This window comes from Musca domestica, unplaced genomic scaffold, assembly GCF_030504385.1.
Source record: "Musca domestica strain aabys unplaced genomic scaffold, Musca_domestica.polishedcontigs.V.1.1 1029, whole genome shotgun sequence".
NCBI lineage: Eukaryota > Metazoa > Arthropoda > Insecta > Diptera > Muscidae > Musca > Musca domestica.
The window spans coordinates 22,089-48,389 of record NW_026712118.1 but is presented as its reverse complement, the minus strand read 5'-3'; the positions used below and the strand labels follow the sequence as shown (position 1 = coordinate 48,389).

Below are 26,301 nucleotides of genomic sequence, written 5' to 3'. Positions count from 1 at the left end.
AAATTCAAACAGACAAAAAGCGTTTTGTTTTATGAGTCTTTAGTTGGGCGATTGAAAAATTTTGAAAACAATTTTATTTTCAGAATCAACGTGGTCCGGTAAACAACCCTCAAAAAAGAAATAAATAACGGCAAACGAGTAACTAGATTTTGAATTGGATTTCCGATCAATACGTGGCGGTTTGCAAAAAAAAAAAAAAAAAAAAAAAATGAAAATAAAAATGAAATAAAAGTGATTTGAGAAAATAATAAAACTTAAATAAAATAGATTTAAATGTGAAATAAAATTTATATTTTTTTAAAAATAAAAAAAGGAGTGGATAAAAAAAAAATAAAAATTTAAAAAAAAATATTAAAACAAATACACATGAAATTTGAAAATTAAAAAGATATTCCAAGTGAAGTGCAAAATATTTCAATTATCAGACTCCTCGTTGTGTCTGACCCTCTTCAATTGTTAAATGTTGTTAAGAATTTTGCAATAAATATTTTTTCCTTTCTTATCTTTTGAAAATTAGTTTAAATTGTTGATATCTATATTTGAAAAATACACAACAAAAAATAGATTTACCCAAAGAATTCAATTTTTTTGAAAAGCGCCAAGCAAATAGAATTGTTGATCGTGTAAAGTGTTGAGTTTTGAATGAGCCCAATGAGTGGTCTACGTCATCAGCTAAAGGTAATGATTTGCTTGATTTCATTTTCTTGTTGTTGTTGTGTTTTTTTTTCTCTCTTAAAATTAAATGTTTATAATTATTTTTGCCAAAACAAAATGTTTAAATTTTGAATAATTATTGTGATGAAATCGCATTATTAATGATTTAAATGATTGGTTGAAGGGGAGGGAGGGGGAGGGATGAAAGGGGGTAGCACTTGCACCAGCGGGTATCTGCTGCTCATAATTATTGTTTAAATATTGTAAATAAAATTATTTGTTGTCTTAATAGTTTAGATAAGGATTTATGGCTATTGACATGGTTGTTGTTTGCCATTGGGGGGATGTGGCCGTTGGATGGCCAGCCGGTTGTAATGGGGGGGGCTTTGCGTCAATGATTTTTGGATAGGCAGAAAAAAGAAAAGGAGGAGGATTCAGGGAGGAGGAGGATTCAGGATTTTAGAAATGTATGGGGTTTAAGCTGTGGCAGGCTATTGGTAGCCCGTCCGTCCGTCCACCTTTCCGTCTGTTGTAATCACGCTAGAGTCGAAACGAATAAAGATAGGAAGCTAAAATTTTGCACAGATCAGTTTTTTGTCTGCAGGTAGGTTCAAGTCGAAGATGGGCTATATCGGTCCACGATATCGTATAGCCCCCATATAACGGTACCCCACGATATTCGGTATTTCGATAATTGTAGCCAAATTTTTCAATGAAATTTCCTGAAAATCTACACAAGGAGTTTTTTCTGAGTACTTTACCCCCTGGAAGAGTATTGTCTATATAGGTCGACGATATCGTATATCCCCCATACAACGGTACCCCCCGATATTCGGCATTTTGATGATTTTAGCTAAATTGTTTGAATGGAATTGTTTAAAAATCCATGCGAGAAGTTCTTTTTAAGCACTTTACCACCTGGAAGAGAAATGTCTTTGTGGGTCCACGTCTTCGTATAGCCCCCATATAACGGGACCTCCCGATATTCGGTATTTTGATGATTTTAGCGACATGATTCACTGGAATTGTTTCAAATTTGGTATTTGAAGTTCGTAATGGATACTATAGTCTAAGGCAGAAAATTGTCAATGCAGGTTCAGGTCTTCGTATAGCCCCCATATAACCGTACCCCCCGATATTCGATATTTTGACGATTTTAGCGACATTATTCACTGGAATTGTTTCAAATTTGGTATTTGATGTTCGTAATGGGTACTACAGCCTGTGACAGAAAATTGTCTATGCAGGTCCACGTCTTCGTATAGCCCCCATATAACGGTACCTCCCGATATTCGATATTTTGACGATTTTAGGGACATTATTCACTGGAATTGTTTCAAATTTGGTATTTGATGTTCGTAATGGGTACTACAGCCTGTGACAGGAAATTGTCCATGCACCATATATCAGTACCTCCCTATATTCGATATTTTGATGATTTTAGCGACATTATTTACCGGAGTTGTTTCAAATTTCGTATTTAGAATTCTTAATGAGTACTACAGCCTATGACAGAAGATTGTATGTGCAGGTCCACGTCTTCTTATAGCCCCCATATAACGGTACCTCCCGATATTCGATATTTTGACGATTTTAGGGACATTATTCACTGGAATTGTTTCAAATTTGGTATTTGAAGTTCGTAATGGATACTATAGCCTAAGGCAGAAAATTATCTATGCAGGTTCAGGTCTTCGTATAGGCCCCATATATCAGTACCTCCCTATATTCGGTATTTTGATGATTTATTCACATGATTTTTTCAAGTTTCGTATTTGAATATTGTAATGGCTTATGACAAAAGTTGCCTATGCAGGTCCACTTCATCGCATAGATCCCGATAGAACGGCATTTTTCGGTACTTTTAAAATTTTAACAGAATTTTTAACGTATTTTTTTTTTTTGAAATTTTCCAAATTCGTTCCGAATGGTGGAGGGTATTCAAAGTTCGACACGGCCGAACTTACTGCTTTTTTACTTGTTTAAAAGTTCATTCCACGACTTTACAAAAACCTAGAATTTTTAAAAAATACTTTTCAAAAACCTTTCTTGACCCTGGATTTTTTAAAGATATTTTTAGAACTATTCATAAAACAGGATTTTTTTTTTAAATATTTTTTTAGGATTGTCCACAAATGTGAATTTTTTCAAAAACAGTTTTTCGAGGACTACCCACAAAACGTGGATTTTTTATTTAAATTTTTTAAGAGCTATGCACAGACTTCGATTTTTGAAAAAATATTTTTTCATTTTTGTCTTAGGGAAATATTTAAAAAAAAAAATTCCAAGGACTTTCCATAAACGTGGATTTTTTTTTAATATTTTTCATGGATCCTCCGCAGACTTGATTTTTTTAAAGTATTTTTCAGGACAATCGTATTTTTTTTAAGAATAGCTTTTCAAGGCTTTTTTTTGTAACTAAATCAGATAATGTTAGCAAATATGCACTCTGTAAATTTTCGAAGTCTCACTTCTACCAAAAAGTCGAATTTTCGACAGTTTCGAATTTGACTTTTTAAACCAAAGTTGACTAAAATCGATTTTGATGTTAGGGTTTTTGAGGTGTACGATGACAAAGAGTCAAAACATGTGCCATCGAAATAACGGATTTAGACCCTAAGTCTTTTTTGACGAAATCAATTTCGGGACATTTGTCGTCGATTTAGTGGTTCCCCACCGTCTCGCTGTCTGACTGTCTGGTTCGCATGATAACTCTCGAAATCTGGTCTAACCTTGTATATGGTAATTTTTTTATTTATAAAACTTGGATCTAGTTTAATCCTTGTCCTTTTTTAAATGGTTAACCGCAAAAATGGTTAACCGCTAAAATGGAAAGAATTGATTCCATGTGTCTTGTTAGTCCTTGAAAAAAATCTACGCTCACTGTTGGTAATTCACAAAATATTTTGAAAAAAGCCCTTTAAAAATAATTAAAAAAAACCACCGATCTTTTGTCTTTGAAAAATATATTTACAAAAAAAAAGGAATTAAAAAAATATCTTTAAAAAATCCAAAAAGATCCTAGTCGATTTTAGTCCCTTTTTTAAAAATCGCATTGACCTTTGACCTTTTTAAAATTATTTTTAAAAACAACGATACCTTTAACTCCTCAAAAAAAAAAAAATATAAACACATCCGTGTACGTACAAAAATCTACGCTGGTCCTTGAAAAAAAAAAAAACATTTAAAAAAAATGTTGGTCCTCAAAAAATATTTTATAAAAAATTCATAAAGATTTTAGTTGATATTCGGTTGTTAAAAAACATATTTTTTGAAATAACACTTTCACTTTAGATCTATTGAAAATTGATCTAATAAATCTAGGGTAAGTGTTGGCCCTTGAAAAATAATTATGAAAAATCAACGTGTTCTCCTTGAATTATTTTTAAGAAATCTCATGAGATCCCACATGAATTTTGGTCCTCAAAAAATATGTTTAAAATTCCACGTTGCTTCTAAGTCCTTGAAAAAGATTTAAAAAAAATCCAGGAAGATCCTTTAAAAGATGTATTAAAAAAAATTCGGGAAAGGTCCTACATGAGTTTTGTTCTTTGAAAAAAATATCTTTTAAAATTCCACGATGCCTCCAGGACCTTGGAAATTATTTTCAACTTACTTTCAATTCCTCAAAAAATATGAAAAAAAAAACTCCTTGTGCATTATTGGTCGTTAATCTTTGAAAAAAAAAAATCCAGGAAAATCCTTATAAAAACCGAACTACTTGATTTTGGTGCTTGAAAAAAAATATATCTATTTTTTAAAAAAACACGATACATAAATGAAAAAGATTTTTAAAAATTCACGGTATTTTTAACTCCTTAAATTTTTTTTAAAAAATTTTTGTAAAAAATTCCAGGAAAACCCTTAAACAGATGTATCAAAAAAAAAAAAAAAAATCCGGGAAGATCCTACTTGAGTTTAGGTTTTTGAAAAAATATTTTTTAAAAATCCACGTTGCTTCTTAGGCTTTAAAAAAATATTTACAAAAATCTACGTTGACTTTGGTTTTTTGGTTTGGAAAAAAATTTTAAAAACAACGATACATAAATGAAAAAGATTTTTAAAAATTCACGATATTTTTAACTCCTTAATTTTTTTTTGTAAAAAATCCTTGTGAACAATTGATCTTTTTTAAAAAAATCCAGGAAAATCCTAAAACAGATGTATTCAAAAAAAAAAATCCTGGAAGATCCTACTTGAGTTTAGGTTTTTGAAAAAATATTTTTTAAAAATCCACGTTGCTTCTTAGGCTTTAAAAAAATATTTACAAAAATCTACGTGGACTTTTGGTCCTTGGAAAAAAAATTTTAAAAATCCATGTTCTCAAAAAAAAAAATTTTTTTTAAGAAAAATACAAAAAGATTTTAGTTGAAAATTCTAAAAAAATTCAAGGAAAATCCCTTACCAGATGTATTAAAAAAAACATAAGCCGGGTAGAAACTACTTGAATTTTGGTCCTTGAAAAAAATTTTTTTTTTTAAAAATCCACGGGAAGATCCTACTTGAGTTTAGGTTCTTGAAAAATATATGTTTTAAAAATCCACGTTGCTTCTTAGGCTTGAAAAAAAAAATATATACAAAAATCTACGTTGACTTTTGGTCCTTGGAAAAAAATTAAAAATCCAGGTTCTCAAAAAAATTTTTTTTTAAGAAAAATACAAAAAGTTTTTACTTGAAATTTCTAAAAAAATCAAGGAAACCCCCTTACCAGATGTATTAAAAAAAGTCGGGTAGATACTATTTGAATTTAGGTCCTTGAAAAAATATTTTTTTTTTTAAAAATCCACGTTGTTTCTTAGGCCTTCAAAAAATATTTACCAAAATAAACCTAGAATGTTGGTCCTTGAAAAAAAATTAACTTCCATGTCCTCAAAAAATATTTTTTTACGAAAAATACAAAAAGATTTTAGTTGACGTTGACTTTTGGTATTTTTTCAGCATAAAATTCTATGTAGATTTAGCGATGTCCGTCCGTCTCTCCGTCTGTGGAAATCACTCCAGCTTCCGAACGAATTAAAGTAGATTGATAAAATTTTGCTCAAATATATGTTATGTCTGCAGGACTTTCGGTATTGAAAATGGGCCATGTAGGTCCACGTTTTGGTATTGCTCCCATATAACGGTACCTCCCGATATTCGGTATTTTGATGATTTTAGCGACATTATTCACCAGAATTCTTTTAAATTTGGTATTTGAAGTTCGAAATGGATACTACACCCTAAGACAGAAAATTGTTTGTGCAGGTCCACGTCTTCCTGTAGCCCCATATAAGGGTACCTCCCAATATTCGGTATTTTGATGAATTTAGCGTCATTATTCACCAGAATTGTTTCAAATTACGTATTTAGAGTTCGTAATGGGAACTACTGCCTATGACAGAAATTTGTCTGTGCAGGTCCACGTCTTCTTATAGCTCCCATACAACAGTACCTCCCGATATTCGGTATTTTGATGTTTAGGCGACATTACTTAACGGAATTTTTTCAAATTTGGTATTTGAAGTTCGATATGGATACTACACCCTAAGACAGAAAATTGTTTGTGCAGGTCCACGTCTTCCTGTAGCCCCATATAAGGGTACCTCCCAATATTCGGTATTTTGATGAATTTAGCGTCATTATTCACCAGAATTGTTTCAAATTACGTATTTAGAGTTCGTAATGGGAACTACAGTTTGTGACAGAAAATTGCCTATGCAGGTCCAGGTCTTCGTATAGGCCCCATATATCAGTACCTCCCTATATTCGGTATTTTGACGATTTTAGGTACAATACCCATCGAAATTGTTTGAGATGTGGTATTTGAAGTTCGTAATGGATGCTACAGCCTATGACAGATAATTGTCTATGCAGGTGCAGGTCTTCGCACAGCTCCGATAACGGTACCTCCCTGTATACGATATTTTGATGATTTTAGCTACATTATTCACCGTTTATTTCAAGTTTCGCATTTGAATATTTTAATGGCTTATGACAAACTTGCCTATGCAGGTCCACGTCTTCGTATAAACCCTACAACGCCGCATTCGGTATTTTTAAAATTTTAACAGAATTTTTAACGGATTTTTTTTTTTGAAAATTTCCAAAATCGTGAAGGGTATTCAAAGTTCGGCCCGGCCGAACTTACAGCTTTTTTACTGGTTTTGAAATATAAATTGATTATTCATATCTTTCTGGGTAAAATTTGTAACACAAATATTTAAACAAATCCATGTTTGGTTTTTTGTTTTGTTTTAATTTTCCCAGAAATATTCGTTTTTTTTTTTTTTTTTTTTTTTTTTTTTTTTTTTTTTGTAAAAATATAAACTTCAAAATTTCGATTTACATATATTTACGTCGATTTATTATTATTATTATTTTTTTGTTTATTGTGTGACCGTGTTTTTGTTTAATATCTTTATAATCTGCTGTTGTTGTTTTACTTTTCTTTCTCTTCATATTTTTGTTATTATTTTCTTTATTTTATTTTTTTTTTTGGTGGGGGATACGAAATATTCAGTTAAATATTTTTTGGCAAATGTTTATGAGGCGTTGTTGTAGACACAGCTGTGGTGTGAGTGTGTGTTTGTGTGAGTGTGTGTATATTTTGGTCTGAATATGTCTGTCGCTTTGTAGGTCTCCCTGCCAGCTTCGGCTGTTGGTTTGGTTGTCCGTCCGTGTGTGTGTATTTTTAGCCATATTTACCCTAAGCGTCGACGTTTTCGTCGTCGCAGTTATCGCGGTCATTGTTGTAGTTGTTGCTGTTGTTCCTGCTATGTTTTTTTTCATAAATCTATTATATTTGCAATTTTTCCCAGCTATTTGTTTATAATAAAGCATCGGATAATTTTTTTTTTGCTTTGTTTTGTTTGGTTTTTTTTTTCTTTCCATTTTTTTTTGCTTTATAAACTGGCTGACTTATTCACTCTCTGTGGCTGGCTGGTTGGCTGTTTCCTCCTGCAAAATTCTGGGAATATTATTTTTGCGTGTTTTTTTTTTTCATTTTTTTTAATTTAGTTTTTTTTTTTTTGAATGGGTATGGATGGTGTTTCAATTTTCATAAACAATGGGTGCGTAAACATAATTTTTATTAAAAAAATCGCTTAGCAAAAAGTTCTGCCAACCTGAGTTGAAAGGAAAAAAAAAACGGAATTTTATTATTCGATTATTAGAGAATGTAGCAGCATAAACAGGGGTTTTATGGCTCAATGTCAACTGGAAAATGAATTATTTTTTTATGAATTTTTTTTAAAAATTCGTAAAAAATATTTTTTAATGATCAGCAATTAGTAGATTCTCAATATAACGTTTTGAGATCTAAAATGAATTTTCGAAAAAAAATCAATATTTTTTTTTGAAAATATTTTCCAAGGATTAAGAAAAAATAAAATTTTCAAGGACCAAAAGTCAACGTGGATTTTTTAAAAATATTTCTTTTTTTATTATTTATGAATTATAAAAATTCGTAAAAAAATATTTTTTAAAGATCAGCAATTAGTGGATTCTCAATATAACGTTTTGAGAACTAAAACTAATTTTTGAAAAAAAAAAAATAATTTTTTTTTTGAAAATATTTTTCAAGGATTTAGAAAAAATAAATTTTTCAAGGACCAAAGGTCAACGTGGATCTTTTAAAAATATTTTTTCAATGAATCAAAATTCTCCTGAAAATAATGCGCATTCTGAATCTCCGTAGTCAGAGATAAGCCATAGTCTCCATACAGGGTGAGATGAAAAAAACTGCAACCAACTTCAGACTGCTGTCATTTCTAAGCCACTCGTCCGATAGCTGTGAAAATTATTCCAGTGACAGCTGATTATATTGTTTACAAGCGTACAAAAGCATTTTGGTGAGAATTTTTCAGAAAAAAAGTTATTCGTGATTCGGAATTCAAGCCTGATAGTGTGATTTCTTTATATTTGGCTGGATTCTTTAATAAAATTTTTTGAGTAACATGAATTGTCAAAAAATTGCATTCAAATGGGGTTCAAAATCGAATTTGCTTCCCCCCTCCTCCCTGGTCACCTAAAAATTCCCATCGCATTGTCATTCATTCATTCATTAATTGATTACTTTCAAAAACGTATTTTCTTGGCGGCTTATCATCAATGACGTCTCCATAGCCCACATGACAAAGACACCGTCCGTCCGTCCCTCTACCCAACTGGTGATTCCAGCCAAAGCAAGTAATGACATTGTAATTTACACGTAATTGTCATTTCGAAACAAAATACGAAATTAATTCTGATTTCGAATTTTGATTAAAACGTTTTTGATGGGCGGGCGATTGTGTTTTGGTGCAGCAAACACCAGGAAATAATTAAATTGAAATCGAAAAGAAACACACACACACGAAGCTAGTGCCAAGGTCGTGGTTTCTGGTGAGACGTGGGTCACCCACGTCTTGTGGTTGACAATAGTGACCCATTAAAGACGTGGCCAAATTTGGAAATAACGTTTAGTTTTTTTTGGAGGGATTACAAAATTGTCGTTGTTGGAATTTAAAAAAAAAAATTAAACACTTTTTTGTAATGCTAATTGAATTAGAATTTAAAGGAAATGATTAATTATGTTTTGCGGCTTTGCATATAAGGAAGGTAATTAATTTACCTGGTGGATTTTAAAGAAGCCATGACAAATTGAGGTCGGATTAAAGTAAGACATCAATAAAAACCCCAAGGTTAAAAATATTTAAATATAAAAATATTTTTAAAAAATCCACGTTTGCTGCCGGCCATGAAAAAAATATTTTTAAAAAATCCACGTTTGCTGCCGGCCATGAAAAAAATATTTCTAAAAATCCACGTTTAATGCCGGCCATGAAAAAAATATTTTTAAAAAATCCACGTTTGCTGCCGGCCATGAAAAAAATATTTTTAAAAATCCATGTTTGCTGCCGGCCATGAAAAAAATATTTTTAAAAATCCACGTTTAATGCCGGCCTTGAAAAAATATTTTTAAAAAATCCACGGTCCTGAAAAAAATATTTTTAAAAAATCCACGTTCATTGCTGGCTGTGAAAAAATATTTTTAAAAGATCCACGTTTAATGCCGGTCCTGAAAAACATATTTTTAAAAAATCCACGTTTATTTTTCAAGGACTGTGAGAACCACAAATGTGGATTTTTTAATTTAATTTTTCAAGGACTTTGAGAACCAGAAACATTGATTTTTTAAATTAATTTTTTTTTAAGGACTCTAAGGACCAGAAGTATTGATTTTCTTTAATTAATTTATTCAAGAATATTCAGACCAAAAACATGGATTTTTTAAATTTAATTTTCAAGGACTTTTAGTCCCTTAAACGTGAATATTTTTAATTTAATTTTCAAGGACTTTTAGAGCAAAAACCCTGGATATTTTATTATTTATTTATAGTCATGAAAAAAATATTTTTAAAAAATCCACGTTTATAGCTGTTTATGAAAAAAAAAGTATTTTTAAAAAATCTACGTTTATGCTGGTCATAAAAAAAATATTTTTAAAAAATCCACGTTTATAGCTGTTTATGAAAAAAAATATTTTTAAAAAATCCACGTTTATAGCTGTTTATGAAAAAAAATATTTTTAAAAAATCCACGTTCATTGCCGGCCATGAAAAAAATATTTTTAAAAAATCCACGTTATTGTCGGCCATGAAAAAAATATTTTTAAAAAATCCACGTCGGCCGGCAATGAGGCCATAAAAAATATTTTTGAAAAATCCACGTTTATTGCCGGCCATGAAAAAAAAAGTATTTTTAAAAAATCCACGTTTATTGCCGGCCATGAAAAAAATATTTTTAAAAAATCCACGTTTATAGCTGTTTATGAAAAAAAAGTATTTTTAAAAAATCTACGTTTATGCTGGTCATAAAAAAAATATTTTAAAAAAATCCACGTTTATAGCTGTTTATGAAAAAAAAATATTTTTAAAAAATCCACGTTCATTGCCGGCCATGAAAAAAATATTTTTAAAAAATCCACGTTATTGTCGGCCATGAAAAAAATATTTTTAAAAAATCCACGTCGGCCGGCAATGAGGCCATAAAAAATATTTTTAAAAAATCCACGTTTATTGCCAGCCATGAAAAAATATTTTTCAAAAATCCACGTTCGCTGCTGGCCATGAAAAAAAATATTAAAAAATAAAACTATTTTTTTTTTTCATAAACAGCTATAAACGTGGATTTTTTAAAAATATTGTTGTCATGGCCAGCAGCAAACGCGGATTTTTTTAAAAAATATTTTTTTCATAAACAGCTATAAACGTAGATTTTTTAAAAATATTTTTTTCATAAACAGCTATGAACGTGGATTTTTTAAAAAATATTTTTTTCATAAACAGCTATAAACGTGGATTTTTTTAAAAATATTTTTTTTCATAAACAGCTATAATCGTGGATTTTTTAAAAAATATTTTTTTCATAAACAGTTATAAACGTGGACTTTTTAAAAATATTTTTTTCATAACCAACTATAAACGTGGATTTTTTAAAAATATTCTTTTTTTCATAAACAGCTATAAACGTGGATTTTTTAAAAATATTTTTTTCATAAACAGCTATAAACATGTTTTTTTTTAAACAATATTGTTTTCCAGGTTTATTGATATAAAAGTCTTTAAAAATTAAATTAAAACTATCCACGTTTAAGGGTCTAAAAGTCCTTGAAAATTCAATTTAAAAAATGCACGTTTAAGGGTCTAAAAGTCCTTGAAAATTAAATTTAAAGTCCACGGTTAAGGGTATTAAGATTCTTGAAACAATAAATTAAACAATCCACGTTTGGGGTTCTGGGAGTACTTGAAAAAATTAATTTAAAAAATCCACACTTGTGGTTCTTAGAGTCCTTGAAAAAAATAAGCACACATGGGGTTTTCAGAGTCTTTGAAAAAAAAAAAAATCCATTTAAAAAATCCATGTTTTTTGGTTTGGTCTGGTTCTCAGAGTCCCTGAAAAATGAAAATCCACGCTCAGAGGTCCTCCACAAAAATTCATTTAAAAATCCACAAACCCACGCTCAGAGGTCCTTCAAAAAAATGAATTTAAAAAATACACAAATCCACGCTCAGAGGTCCTTCAAAAAAATGAATTTAAAAAATCCACAAATCCACGCTCAGAGGTCCTTCAAAAAATGAATTTAAAAAATACACAAATCCACGCTCAGAGGTCTTTGAAAAAAATGAATTTAAAAAATCCACGCTCAGAGGTCTTTGAAATAAAAAATGAATTTAAAAAATCCACGCTCAGAGGTCTTTGAAAAAAATGAATTTAAAAAATCCACGCTCAGAGGTCTTTGAAATAAAAAATGAATTTAAAAAATCCAGATTAAAGTAAGACATCAATAAAAACCCCAAGGTTAAAAATATTTAAATATAAAAATATTTTTAAAAATCCACGTTTATTGCTGGCTCTGAAAAAAATATTTTTAAAAAATCCAATTTAATTACGGTCCTGAAAAAATATTTTTAAAAAATCCACGTTTAATTACGGTCCTGAAAAAATATTTTTAAAAAATCCACGTTTATTGCTGGCTCTGAAAAAAATATTTTTAAAAAATCCAATTTAATTACGGCCCTGAAAAAAATATTTTTAAAAAATCCACGTTTAATTACGGTCCTGAAAAAATGTTTTTAAAAAATCCACGTTTATTGCCGGCCATGAAAAAAATATTTTAAAAAAATCCACGTTTATTGCCGGCCATGAAAACAATATTTTTAAAAAATCCACGTTTAATGCCGGCGCTGAAAAAAATATTTTTTACAAATCCTCGGCCCTGAAAAAAATATTTTTAAAAAATCCACGTTTATTGTCGGTCCTGAAAAAAATATTTTTAAAAAATCCACGTTTATTGTCGGTCCTGAAAAAAATATTTTTAAAAAATCCACGTTTATTGTCGGTCCTGAAAAAAATATTTTTAAAAAATCCACGTTTATTGTCGGTCCTGAAAAAAAAAATCCACGCTCAGAGGTCTTTGAAATAAAAAATGAATTTAAAAAATCCACGCTCAGAGGTCTTTGAAAAAAATGAATTTAAAAAATCCACGCTCAGAGGTCTTTGAAATAAAAAATGAATTTAAAAAATCCACGCTCAGAGGTCTTTGAAAAAAATGAATTTAAAAAATCCAAGCTCAGAAGTGCTTCAAAAAAAAAAAAAAAATTAATTTAAAAAATCCACGCTCAGAGGTCTTTGAAAAAAAAAAAATAATTTAAAAAATCCACGTTCAGAGGTCCTTCAAAAATTAATTTAAAACATCCACGCTCAGAAGTCCTTCAAAAAAATTAATTTAAAAAATCCACGCTTGAGGTTCTCAGAGGTCCTTGAAAACCTGAATTTAAAAAAATCCAAAATAAAAAATTAATTTAAAAAAATACACGCTTGTGGTTATCAGAGTTCTTGAAAAATGAATTTATTTAAAATTAATTTGTTTCTCTTTCCTTAAAATTTTGCATTGTCAGCCAATTTATGGTCCCAAAATTGTTGGCATTTTCAGCATCCTCATTAGAAAACTACAACAACAACAGAATTGGCCGAATATTGGCTGATCCCATCTTTCAGCAGAGGCCCATCATTCTTGTTCATAATATTTCATGTGTGGCATTTTCGGACAAGACCTGTGCCCCTTTTTCTCCTCCACACCCTCCCCCTCCCCTTTACAAATTTATTGTTGGCAGTCGACTGCATTTTGTTTTGGCCCAAAAAATTTATAGTTTCTCCTTTAATGAGATTTGAAATTTACTGAATATGAAATAAAAATCAATCAACAACAACAAAATATAGTTGTTGTTGTTGCTGGGTTTTTATTCACATCCAACTCAACTCAACATCACAATTATGGGAACTTTTCAACAACCACTTAAATTTTGTTTTTGACAACTTATTTGACTTTTGATATATTTCTCGATGAGACTGAGAGACAGGAAGGTGGGAGAGGGATGAGCGTGAGACTGCATCTAAAGTTGTTGGAGGCCCAAAACAAATTTGAAAAGAAAATTTCAAACAAAACGTAATTTTTGCGGGTTGTTGTTGTTGGGGGTGTTGTTGATTTTGTTATTTACTATCCCAAAAAAAAAAAAAGAAATCAATAGCCGCATCTAATAATGCCAAAATCGTTTTTGGCTTCCTTTCATTTATTGAAAATATTGCCAAAAAAATTATTCAATTTTATTTTTGCTCTTTGATATTTTTTTCGATAATTTTTTTTGAAATTTCCTTTCGCTTTCTTTGCCGAATAAATGAGTGTGCTGCGATTGTCTGTGTGTTTTCTGAATCTGTGTATTTTCATTTATCGCGGTTATTAATTTCATGTTTAATCGCTTGACTTTTGATTTTGAAAATAATTTTGAAAAAAAAAAAAATATTTGTTTTATTCTGCGTTTCAGATCAAAGGTCATATCTCCATGAAAGAAGTACTGAAAGTCTTCAATTTTTATGGATAAAATACCTTCTATGGTTTAGTTAGCTACAGACGACCTCCGGATGGTCTTCTAGAAGGTGTTCTATTTATAGAAGATCTTCTATTTATAGCAGACCTATAGAGATCTTTTATGTAGACAGGAAATCCAAAATGTCCTCTAACCTTCGAAGACCTATATTAGGTCTTTCACCTCCTGACCTTCTTTCTAGAGAATAACAGCAAATAGTCTCCCCTATTACTCATCCCAACCTCATTTGCCATAATTATTTTTTTTGCGAAGACCCCTGGAAACCTCAAACCAGTTTTCCTTTCAGTTTTGCTAATTGAAATAAAAAAACATTAAATTAATTTAGCGATAAACAAATAAAAGATACTGCATCGACAAGTGGGGTGTGGGCCAAAATAAAAATAGATTTGGCAAACAAACCGAAATGGCCGAATAATAATAATTAAAATAATATTATGTTTATATTGGCCGGGAAAAAAACTTTTGAAAATTATAAACAATTGCGGGTGAATTAGAAATTCACACCTAATTTAGAAAATTATTTAAAATTTTTTAAAGTTCTTGGGTAGGGGGTCGACTTTGTTTGGCAAGAATGAATATGACAAAAGGGCATGTTGATGGGTATGGTGGCCTGGACAGGGAAAATAGTTTAAAAAAATCACTCGGACTCTAAGAACCCAAAGCGTGGATTTTTTAAATTAATTTTTTTAAGGAATCTCAGAACCACAAGCGTGGATTTTTTAAATTAAATTTTTTCAGGGACTTCGAGAACCACAAGCGTGGATTTTTTAAATTATTTCTTTTCAAGGACTCTGAGAACCACAAGCGTGTATTTTTTAAATTAATTTTTTCAACTACTACAAGAACCACAAGCGTGGATTTTTTAAAATAAAATTTTTTAAGGGCTCTCAGAACCACAAGCGTGGATTTTTTAAATTCATTTTTTTTCAAGGACTCTGAAAACCACAAGCTTGAATTTTTTTTTAATTAATTTTTTTCAAGGACTCTGAGAACCACAAGCTTGGATTTTTTACATTCATTTTTTCAAGAGAATCACAAATCATAAAAAAAATATTTTTAAAAAATCCACGTTGATTGCCGGCCATTTTTTTTAAAAAATCCGCGTTTATTGCCGGCCATTTTTTTTAAAAAATCCGCGTTTATTGCTGTTCATGAAAAAAATATTTTTAAAAAATCGGCGTTTATTGCTGGTCATGAAAAAAATATTTTTAAAAAATCGGCGTTTATTGCTGGTCATGAAAAAATATTTTTAAAAAATCGGCGTTTATTGCTGGTCATGAAAAACTATTTTTAAAAAATCCACGTTTATTGCTGGTCATGAAAAACTATTTTTAAAAAATCCACGTTTATTGCTGGTCATGAAAAACTATTTTTAAAAAATCCACGTTTATTGCTGGTCATGAAAAACTATTTTTAAAAAATCCACGTTTATTGCTGGTCATGAAAAACTATTTTTAAAAAATCCACGTTTATTGCTGGTCATGAAAAACTATTTTTAAAAAATCCACGTTTATTGCTGGTCATGAAAAACTATTTTTAAAAAATCCACGTTTATTGCTGGTCATGAAAAACTATTTTTAAAAAATCCACGTTTATTGCTGGTCATGAAAAACTATTTTTAAAAAATCCACGTTTATTGCTGGTCATGAAAAACTACTTTTAAAAAATCCACGTTTATTGCCGGCCATGAAAAAAATATTTTTAAAAAATCCACGTTTATTGCCGGCCATGAAAAAAATATTTTTAAAAATCCACATTTATTGTTGGTCATGATAAAAAATATTTTTAAAAATCCACATTTATTGTTGGTCATGATAAAAAATATTTTTAAAAAATCCACGTTAATTGCTGGTCATGAAAAACTATTTTTAAAAAATCCACGTTTATTGCTGGTCATGAAAAACTATTTTTAAAAAATCCACGTTTTTTGCTGGTCATGAAAAACTACTTTTAAAAAATCCACGTTTATTGCCGGCCATGAAAAAAATATTTTTAAAAAATCCACGTTTATTGCCGGCCATGAAAAAAATATTTTTAAAAATCCACATTTATTGTTGGTCATGATAAAAAATATTTTTAAAAAAATCCGCGTTTAAAAACTGGCCACGAAAAATATTTTTAAAAGATCTACATTTAAAGTTGGCCACGTAAAAATATTTAAAAAAATCCACGTTTATAGCTGATTATGAAAAATATTTTTTTTAAAATCCACGTTTATTGCCGGCCATGAAAAAAAATATTTTTAAAAAATCCACGTTTATAGCTGGTCATGATAAAAAATATTTTAAAAAAATCCACGTTTATTGCTGGTCATGAAAAAATATTTTTAAAAAATTGACGGTTATAGCTGCTGATGAAAAAAATATTTAAAATTCCCTCAAAAAAAATTCCCATCCACCAGGCGCCAGAGAGGTTAACATCTATCTTCTGGCTGTCCCGATGTTGCCATTATTTATTAGACTGCCGCATAACAGATGTCTGGCGTTGGCATCGTGTTGTAAATGTACGTCTGCAATTGTTCTATTTTAATTTTGAAAATTTCTATATTCGATTCGAATCTGAGAAAATCCCCAAGAAAACAATTCGCGAACATTTTTCAAATTGTTAAGCATGTATTTAATTGGTAAATAATTTATTTGGCAACGAAACATGTTGTTGATTATGGGAGGGGGACGACAGAAAAAAAGTATTTCCTCAAAGACCGTGGGAAAAAATTTGAAAATAAATTGTGGGTTTCTGCGGGCTTTGCGGGATTTAAAAACGTCCTTTCCTAGATACCCGGTTTATGTACAGAGTGAGATGAAAAAACTACAACCAACTTGAGACTGCTGTCATTTCTAAGCCCCTCGTCCGACAGCTGTTAAAATAATTCCACTGACAGCTCATTATATTGTTTACAGGCGTACAAAAGCATTTTGGTGAGAATTTTCCAGAAAAAAGTTATTCGTGGTTCGGAATTAAAGCGTGATAGTGTGATTTCTTTATATTTGGCAGGAAAACTACCAACCAAGTGGTTATCGTTAGAGCACTCCGGCATTTAAATGTGAATAAATCTTTTGTGTCTCGTACCATTGCTCGTTACCGTGATACTGGTAGCGTAGACCGACGTCAAGGAAGTGAACGTAAGTGGACGGAAAACAGCAACATCAGCAGAAATGGTTCGAAAAGTAAAGAAGCGACTTGATCGAAACCCGCGTCGCAGTGGCCGAAAAATGGCTTGTGAGCTGAACATATCGCAATAATCCATTCGGCAAATATTGAAAAATGAGCTCGGGCTAAAGCCATTGAAATTCCAAAAAGTACAAGAACTTACACCGCAACAGAAAGAAAACAGGCTCAAAAGAGCTCAAGAGTTGCGCTTCGCTTGGCCGAAAGTGGTGAACTGCCGAATTTGGTTTTCTCCGTCTCCGATGAGAAGACATTCGTTGTCCAGCAGTTTGTAAACAACAACAACAACAAAATGATCGTGTTTACTTGCCAAAGAGTTCAGCTGAAAATGTGCATCTTCGGTTGGCCACCAAAACTCAAGCGGCGGCGGCCATTGTGATGGTGTGGGCCGCCATAACAACCGATGTTCGCTCTCCGCTCGTATTAATCGACCGTGGCATTAGAATAAATGCCGAATATTATCGCGAAAATATTCTGGAGGGTGTATTAAAGCCTTGGACACGCAAAAATTTTGGCCGCAGACCTTGGACATTCCAACAGGACTTCGCTCAGCAATCGCACTCAGCACGTGCCACCCAAGAATGGTTACAAAAAGGAGGTTCCTCGCTTTATTTCCAGTGCACAATGGCCACCAAAATCTCCGGATACCAATCCGTTGGACTATTGTGTCTGGAGTATTTTGGAAATCAAGGTTGGCACTAAAAAAAATACCAAAGTGTCGATCACCTCAAGCAAGCGCTTCGCCGGGAATGGGCCAAAAAACATCGCAGAACAACATTTGGGCAACGTGTGACGGTTTCATTGATCGTTTGAAGGCCATAATTCATGCCAAAGGTGACCAATTCGAAAAAATCGAAACTTATTCTAAAATTTGATGCTATTTCCGAAATTTTTTGCTTTTATTCAATAAAATTATAAAAAAAAATGTTAACAAGTTAAAAAGCACTAAGTTCGGCCGGGCCGAACTATGAATACCCTCCACAACTTGGAACAAATTTGGAAATTTTCAAAAAATAAAATCCTTAAAAAATTCTGTTAAAATTCTAAAAATACCGAACATAGCCATTATATGGGGGTCTATACGACGTGGACCTACATAGGCATTCGTTGTCATAAGCCATTACCATATTTAAATTCGAAACTTGAAATAAACGGTGAAGCTAAAATCATCAAAATATCGTATATAGGGAGGTACCGTTATATCGGAGCTGTGCGAAGACCTGGACCAGCATAGACAATTTTCTGCCATAGGCTGTAGCCTCCAATACGAACTTCAAATACGACAACTCAAACAATTTCGGTGGGTATTGTACCAAAAATCATCAAAATACCGAATATAGGGAGGTATTGATGTTTGGGACCTATACGAAGACCTGGACCTGCATAGACAATTTTCTGTCGTAGACTGTAGTTCCCATTACGAACTCCAAATACGTAATTTGAAACGATTCTGGTAAATAATGACGCTAAAATCATCAAAATACCGAATATTGGGAGGTACCGTTATATGGGGTCTATACGAAGACGTGGACCTGCACAGATAATTTTCTGTCATAGGCTGTAGTATCCATTTCGAATTTTAAATACCAAATTTGAAACAATTCCGGTGAATAATGACGCTAAAATCATCAAAATACCGAATATTGGGTGGTACCGTTATATGGGGGCCATACGAAGACGTGGACCTGCACAGACAACTTTCTGTCAGAGGCTGTAGTTCCCATTACGAACTTTCAATACCAAATTTGAAACAATTCCGGTGAATAATGACGCTAAAATTGTCAAAATACCGAATATCGGGAGATACCGTTATATGGGGGCTATACGAAGACCTAGACCTGCATAGACAATTTTCTGTCTTAGGGTGTAGTATCCATTTCGAACTTCGAATACCAAATTTGAAACAATTCCGGTGAATAATGTCGCTAAAATTGTCAAAATACCGAATATCGGGAGATACCGTTATATGGAGGCTATACGAAGACGTGGACCTGCACAGACAATTTTCTGTCCTAGGATTTAGTATCCATTTCGAACTTCAAATACCAAATTTGAAACAATTCCGGTGAATAATGTCGCTAAAATTGTCAAAATACCGAATATCGGGAGGTACCGTTATATGGGGGCCATACGAAGACGTGAACCTGCACAAACAATTTTCTGTTTTAGGGTGTAGTATCCATTTCGAACTTCAAATACCAAATTTGAAACAATTGCGGTGAATAATGTCGCTAAAATTGTCAAAATACCGAATATCGGGAGATACCGTTATATGGAGGCTATACGAAGACAATTTTCTGTCTCAGACTGTAGAATCCATTTCGAACTTCAAATGCCAAATATGAAACAATTCCGGTGAATAATGTTGCTAAAATCATCAAAATACCGAATATCGGGAGGTACTTATATATGGGAGCTATATGAAAACGTGAACCTGCACAGACAATTTTCTGTCTTAGGCTGTAGTATCCATTTCGAACTTCAAATTCCAAATTTGAAACAATTCCGGTGAATAATGTCGCTAAAATCATCAAAATACCGAATATGGGGAGGTACCGTTATATGGGGGCTATACGAAGACGTGGAACTGCACAGACAATTTTCTGTCTTAGGCTGTAATATCCATTTCGAATTTCAAATACCAAATTTGAAACAATTCCGGTGAATAATGTCGCTAAAATTGTCAAAATACCGAATATCGGAAGATGCCGTTATATGGGGGCTATACGGAGACGTGAACCTGCACAGACAATTTTTTGTCTTAGGCTGTAGTATCCATTACGAACTTCAAATACCAAATTTGAAACAATTGCGGTGAATAATGTCGCTAAAATCATCAAAATACCGAATATAGGGAGGTACTTATATATGGGGGCCATACGAAGACGTGGACCTGCACAGACAATTTTCTGTCTGAGGGTGTAGTATCCATTTCGAACTTTAAATACCAAATTTGAAACAATTCCGGTGAAAAATGTCGTTAAAATCATCAAATATTTCGAGGAGTTACAAATGGAATGACAAAGTTAATATACCCTCCATAGTATGGTGGTAATTTATAGAAATTTTGGCGTTTGATTTTTTTGCATTTTTTTTATATCACCCTGTAAGGGAGCCATTTCTAAATTTTTACCGATTATCTCCAATTTAAATAGGGCCAAGCTTAGCAATAATAATCTACAAAATTCAATTTGCCAAAGTATCTCAATTCCCTCAGCCACCATAGCCATTTATTCTCTGCCCCCGGTATTAGTAGTTCGTTCACATACACACATATTCACACACATATGCGTGTGTGTGTAAATTATTACATTTCACATTGTATTATTGTTATTATTCTTCATTTCGTTAGATAAATGCAAAAACATTTTTTTTTTCATTATTAATTAATAAGTAATAAAAATTACAACAATAACAACAATGGCATTATATGAAAATTCCTCTGGCCAGATAATAATGCTCTGCCGCCATCGCCAACGTCGCAGTCAACGTCAGCTTTGATATGGCCGTTATAATTTGATTGCGCTCAAAAGTATGCAACATTTTATTACGCAAAATAAATTGCATTTAATTGAAATTTATTGATTTTTATTATGAATCGCCAGCCAGCCAGACAAGCGCTCACGCTTGCCGGCATTATGCGAAGTAATATTTTGTTTTAATTTATTGTTATTATTATTTTTGTTGTAATATAGTAAATTAATTATTATTTTTTTTTTTAATTTCAGATGCTGGGCACAGCATTGCTGGGGAAGCGCACACCAAAGGTGAGTATTTTCGACGATGCAGCCTTGTTTGAGAACATGGGTCGCTTGGAAGTTTCGGACTGTATCAGACGGATTAGAAGTAGAAAAAATTTTAGTTGGAACAATTTTCGTTTCAAAAGGTACTCATGAGACTATTTGAGATTGGTTGCCGAGAGGTTGAATTTAGAGAACGAATTTTTTAATGGCTATTGTAAGTGAAGATAAAGGTCAGTAAAGTAAAAATCTGCGGAACTTCTCACGATAAAAATCTCCACTGAAGATCAACAGTTCCGAATTTTTTACGAAAATTAAAATTAATTTTTAAATTTAAATTTGTATAATTTCTATAATCCACAGAACAGAGTTCAAATAATTCGGAGCTTTTTAGAAAATTGAATGAGAGACTTGGATAGGTAAGAATTTTCAGAAAGGTATTGAGGGCATTATTGTAAAATTTTTTTAAACCATCTTACACGTAACGCCGATGTATATTAGATCGAACTGTTTTAGAAGAAGTTTGCAAATTTTCAAAATAATTTCTATCAATAAATCGTAGATTTTTAGGACTTTTTAGATGAACATCTCAATTTTTAAAAAATTTTTTCCATGTAAAAAAATTCTGGCCATTTTTCAAGGAATTTCTTTTCAAGTTTTTGGATTTTTCAGAAAGTTTTCAAAGACATGGATTTTTAAATCGTTGTTGCAAAATGGTCAGGCCTTATCCCTTTATTGTTGTTTTTGTAAAAACAACGTTTGTTTTATGATTTTATACCTATAGACTTAAAGCGAACAGTCGATGATTTTTAGGGACTTCAGAAGCAAAGACAATTTGGTAGTACCCATTTTTCAAACTTAAAAAAATCGAGAGTTTTTACATTTTTTTTTATGAAATTTTTTCTTTTTAAAAAAATTCTGAATTTTTCAGATTTTTGCAAGGATTTTCGATTTGGTTTCAATGTGTGCGTCAAAGTTAGACCAGAAGTAAAAATATTTATTCAATGACGTCAGGCTCAAAAATCAAGGACGTTTTAAGGACTAAAAAATTATTGATTTTTATTTTTTTATACCCTCAGCCATATGGAGAGTGTAGATCATTTGATGCGGCCAAATCATACCTCATCGATATAACGGACCCTAGGTCTCTTTGGACCGAATCTGTTTCAGGAAATTTGGAGTCGATCTAGGGGTCTCAAAAAGAGTATCCAAGTTGATCCCAACTTGGTACCTCGTAATATTATTGTCAAATTTAGATCAAGATCGGAGATGGGCAATATCGGTCCACTCCTTCTGGTACCTCCCCCACAAAAGGTCGAAATTTTCAAAAAATATATTTTCTGCACAGAACGAGAAAGGATGATCCGATATTGCTCGAACTTTGCAAATCCTAATATTTGCGTCAGTGCTACGTCAGGTGCGAAAATGGACAATATCGGATAACTCCATCAGGTACCTCCCCCACAAAGGGTCTAAATTTTGAATAATTACAACTCTTATAAAATGTGAAGTAAGAGTACGATTGTCTTCAAATTTCACGCATCCCAATATTTTTATGAAGCCAAGGTCTGGTGCTAAGATGGAATATATCGGTCCACACCTTCTGGTACCTCCCCCACAAAAGGTAGAAATTTTCAAAAAAATATATTTTTTTGCACAGAACGAGAAAGGATGATCCGATATTGCTCGAACTTTACAAATCCCAATACTTGCATCAGTGCTACTTCTGGTGCGAAAATAGACAATATTGGATCACTCCATCAGGTACCTTCCCCACAAAGGGTCTAAATTTTGAATAATTACAACTCTTAAAAAATCTGATATAAGAGTCCGATTGTCTTCAAATTTCACACATCTTAATATTTATATTAACCCAAGACCTGGAGTTAAGCTGGAATACATCGGTCCTCTCCTTCTGGTACCTGCCCCACAAAAGGTCGAAATTTTCAAAAAATATATTTTTTTTTCACAGAACGAGAAAGGATGTTCCGATATTGCTCGAACTTTGCAAATCCTAATATTTGCGTGAGAGCTAGGTCGGGTGCGAAAATGGACAATATAGGTCCACTCTATCAAGTACCTCCCCCACAAAGGGTCAAAATTCTGAATAATTACAACTCTCATAAAATGTGATGTAAGAGTCCGATTGTCTTCAAATCTCACACATCGCAATAATTTTATTAACCCAAGATCTTGGGTTAAGATGGAATACATCGGTCCACACCTTCTGGTACATCCCCCACAAAAGGTCGAAATTTTGAATATCCATGAAGCTCATAAAACGCGAAATTAACATCCGATTCCATTCAGACTTGCCATAACTCAATATTTCCATCAACACAAAATCTCTTATAAAGATGGTAGAGATCGGACCATTTCTTCTGGTACCTCCCCCACATAGGATTCAAGATTTTGAAAAACCAAAAACTCTGAGAAAGCGAAATAAGCATCCAATTCTCTTCAAATTTCACACATACGAATATTTTTGCTGACACAAGATCTGTCGTGAAGCTGGTGGTACCTCACCCCACAAAGGATCACCTCGGTAAGGGGTAGAAAAAATTAAAGTCTCTCCCTGTTACTGCGCAGGATTTTACCAAATCCATAGCAAACCGGAATTCAGATTTATCCCCGAGGCGGTAGATACTCAATTCGCTTTATAAAATTATGGGAGCCGTGGTGATAAGGCCCTAATTTTTTTTGAGTGCATGAGTTGTTTTTTTTTTCGGAAATTGTAAAAATACATGCCATGTCCATCGCCTACGACAATATCTGTTTCATAGAAGTTCCTTTAGTGACACAAGCACTAATTTTTCAAAGAAGTCTATTCAATGATATATTAAAAAAAAAAAAAAAGAGCTTGCCTCTTAGATGGCTTTGATGCAGAGACGGATACACAATCAGCAGAAAAAGAGGAGAGTCGATTGAAAGAACTGATTTAGTAAAGGTTTCATAACGTGGCTCATCAGCAGACTTTCCTCTCTCCGCATAGCGAAGAGTAATTGATTCACAAATCGGCGATAGTTAGATAGATGCTAGACACCGTAGATGGCCTTGTGGCTGAGTCGGACACCTATCTGTCAGTGTGTTTCTGACCACTTTCTCTTATGAATTCTTAGGTTCTTTTTTTCGTATTTGACCGCTGCAAGTGGCAATGTCTTGATATCTGTAGATATTTTAGGCTTTGCAGACACCTACTCAAATTCGCATTGATTAGAATCCTCTTCTTAAAAAATTCTGCAATTCCTTCTAGATTCTTGCATTTTTTGGTAGGCACCAAAAGATTTGGCGGGCAGCCCTCTTTACAAATTCTTATTTTCCGAAACATAGTCCTTGACCCCTTGTGGAGTTTTGGATGACTTTTGCATCCATTTCTGTGTCGGTGAGACTAGACTTTCAAAGATCTCAGATGAAGCACACTTCTGCACAAAATTTCATAGAAAGGTTATTTCCAGGCGGGTTGAATTTTTTTTTGATGAGTGTGTCTTTCCGGTATTTCAAGGCTATTTGGGAAGTTTTTTCTTGGATTTCAGTCTTTAGGTCAAAGTCTTACGTCTAGGATTCCAATCCTTAGGGAAACATATCTGTATAAACTTAAAACCTTGAGAATTATTGATATTGGAGGTCCCCAAGGCATGACCTTATAAACATTGAGACGAAGCACTGGCATATTCGTCCCGCCAACCTATAGATGGGCAATTAGATATGTAGGTCCAAGTCTCTTCCCTCTGAACCGTTATTGTCGGCTGCTCATTTCGAAAATCTCAGTCAACCAATATATTTATTGGTTTATCGGCCAAGTCCGATAACATTTGTCTAAAATATATAATCATATAACTTTGTTGTTTTTTCTTTCAGTCTGTGAAAAAGAAACCCTTTACAGATGTTGAATTATCAGGTAAGTTAATCTACAAAAAATAATTTACATACGCTATAAATAATGGATTAAACGTTAAAATCCTTCGAATGAAAGTGGTTTTTAGCCAAAATGAATAATTTATAGAAAAATCTCTTTGAATTGAAGCGATTTTCGGTGGCACAAGGTGTGAACACCAAATTACATTTCAAGAAGTAATTAATGGTAATCGACTTAGGCAAAGCTGGTTCGCCATGCAACAAAGTGAAGGTTGTGAAATTACTAAAATACGAGAAGGTGTAAAACTGTTTTGTGGCAAAAAAAAACCTGAAGAAGTCAAGGATCACCTATGAATAACCCAGGGAACATTTGTTTTATGTTTTGTATTTTAGAGGATAAATATTTAATTTAATCCCCCATAGTTATGTTTTTTATTATACCAGTCCAGAAATGAATATTAATTCTTCAATTTAAATATTTTTTACTTTGACAAATATTCGATTTTTGCATTTCCATAATGTTGAGGGCAATCCATGACTTTCAATACAAATTTATAACTGAAGTATAGATGGCGTTTGTTAAGTAAGTCAAAATAAATATATAAAAAATGTAAGGGGTATAACCTTGTCTATGTTTCCTGGTAAAGCCTACCTAGTGCCATTGTGGTAGTGTTTTTTATTAAAAGCTCATACACCAATGATCTATGTATGAGTACAAAATCATTAATGTTTAGAGGGCGCTTTTTATGATTTATATGATTATAATTTCTCTCATAATATTTGAATATTTTGTAGTTAAAATTTTCCCAAAAAAAATTATTTCTAAAACTTCACTTAAAATGATCGTATGACCAATAGAAAAGTATCCGAAATATTGCACATGCAGTGGCCAGATGTTCTTTAAAAAAAATATTCTAAGAAATACACAGATAGTTCTTCAAAGAAAGAATTTAATGTAGGAATTGAAATAAAGAGGGCGTTGTTCGTTGAATTTATCACTGAGGGTTTGAGGGAATTATCACTGGGTAAAATCGCCGGATTTTTACTTCTTACTATAAAGTAATAATCGCTGTATCAGTTTTTATTAGTTCACAGAGCATAAAATTACGAAAAACATAAATTTACTGTTGGAATTGAAATAAAGACGGCGTTGTTTGTTGCACTTACTACTGGAGATTTGGGAGGAAATCCTGGGTGAAATCACCGGATTTCAACTTCTAACGATAAAGTAATGATCGCTATAGCAGTTTTTATTGGTTCATATAACCTTAAGGTATAGAAAATATAAATTTCCTGTTGAAATTGAAGGAAAGAGGGCGTTGTTCGTTGCATTTATCACTGAGGTATTGAAGAAGAGAGATAATTTTAATTTTATTTCTGTTTCAAGACAGTTTGACCCCTACGATATATCTATGATTAATATCTAATTTTTTATTAGTTCACAAGGCTTAAAGGTGTCCAAGATTGAAGTTTCCTTT

The 26,301-nt window shown here is 32.2% G+C and overlaps 1 non-coding gene across 2 annotated transcripts; it reads left to right on the top strand.

Moving 5' to 3' along the window:
• Window positions 1-26,301, top strand: LOC101888595 (uncharacterized). 2 transcript variants are annotated; one of them, XR_009343364.1, is made up of 4 exons: window positions 94-138; window positions 518-678; window positions 20,957-20,995; window positions 24,827-26,276. It is a non-coding gene; the product is annotated as an uncharacterized LOC101888595 (transcript). The 2 variants fall into 2 exon arrangements; XR_002194703.2 differs by having other exon boundaries at window positions 1-678; window positions 24,827-26,301.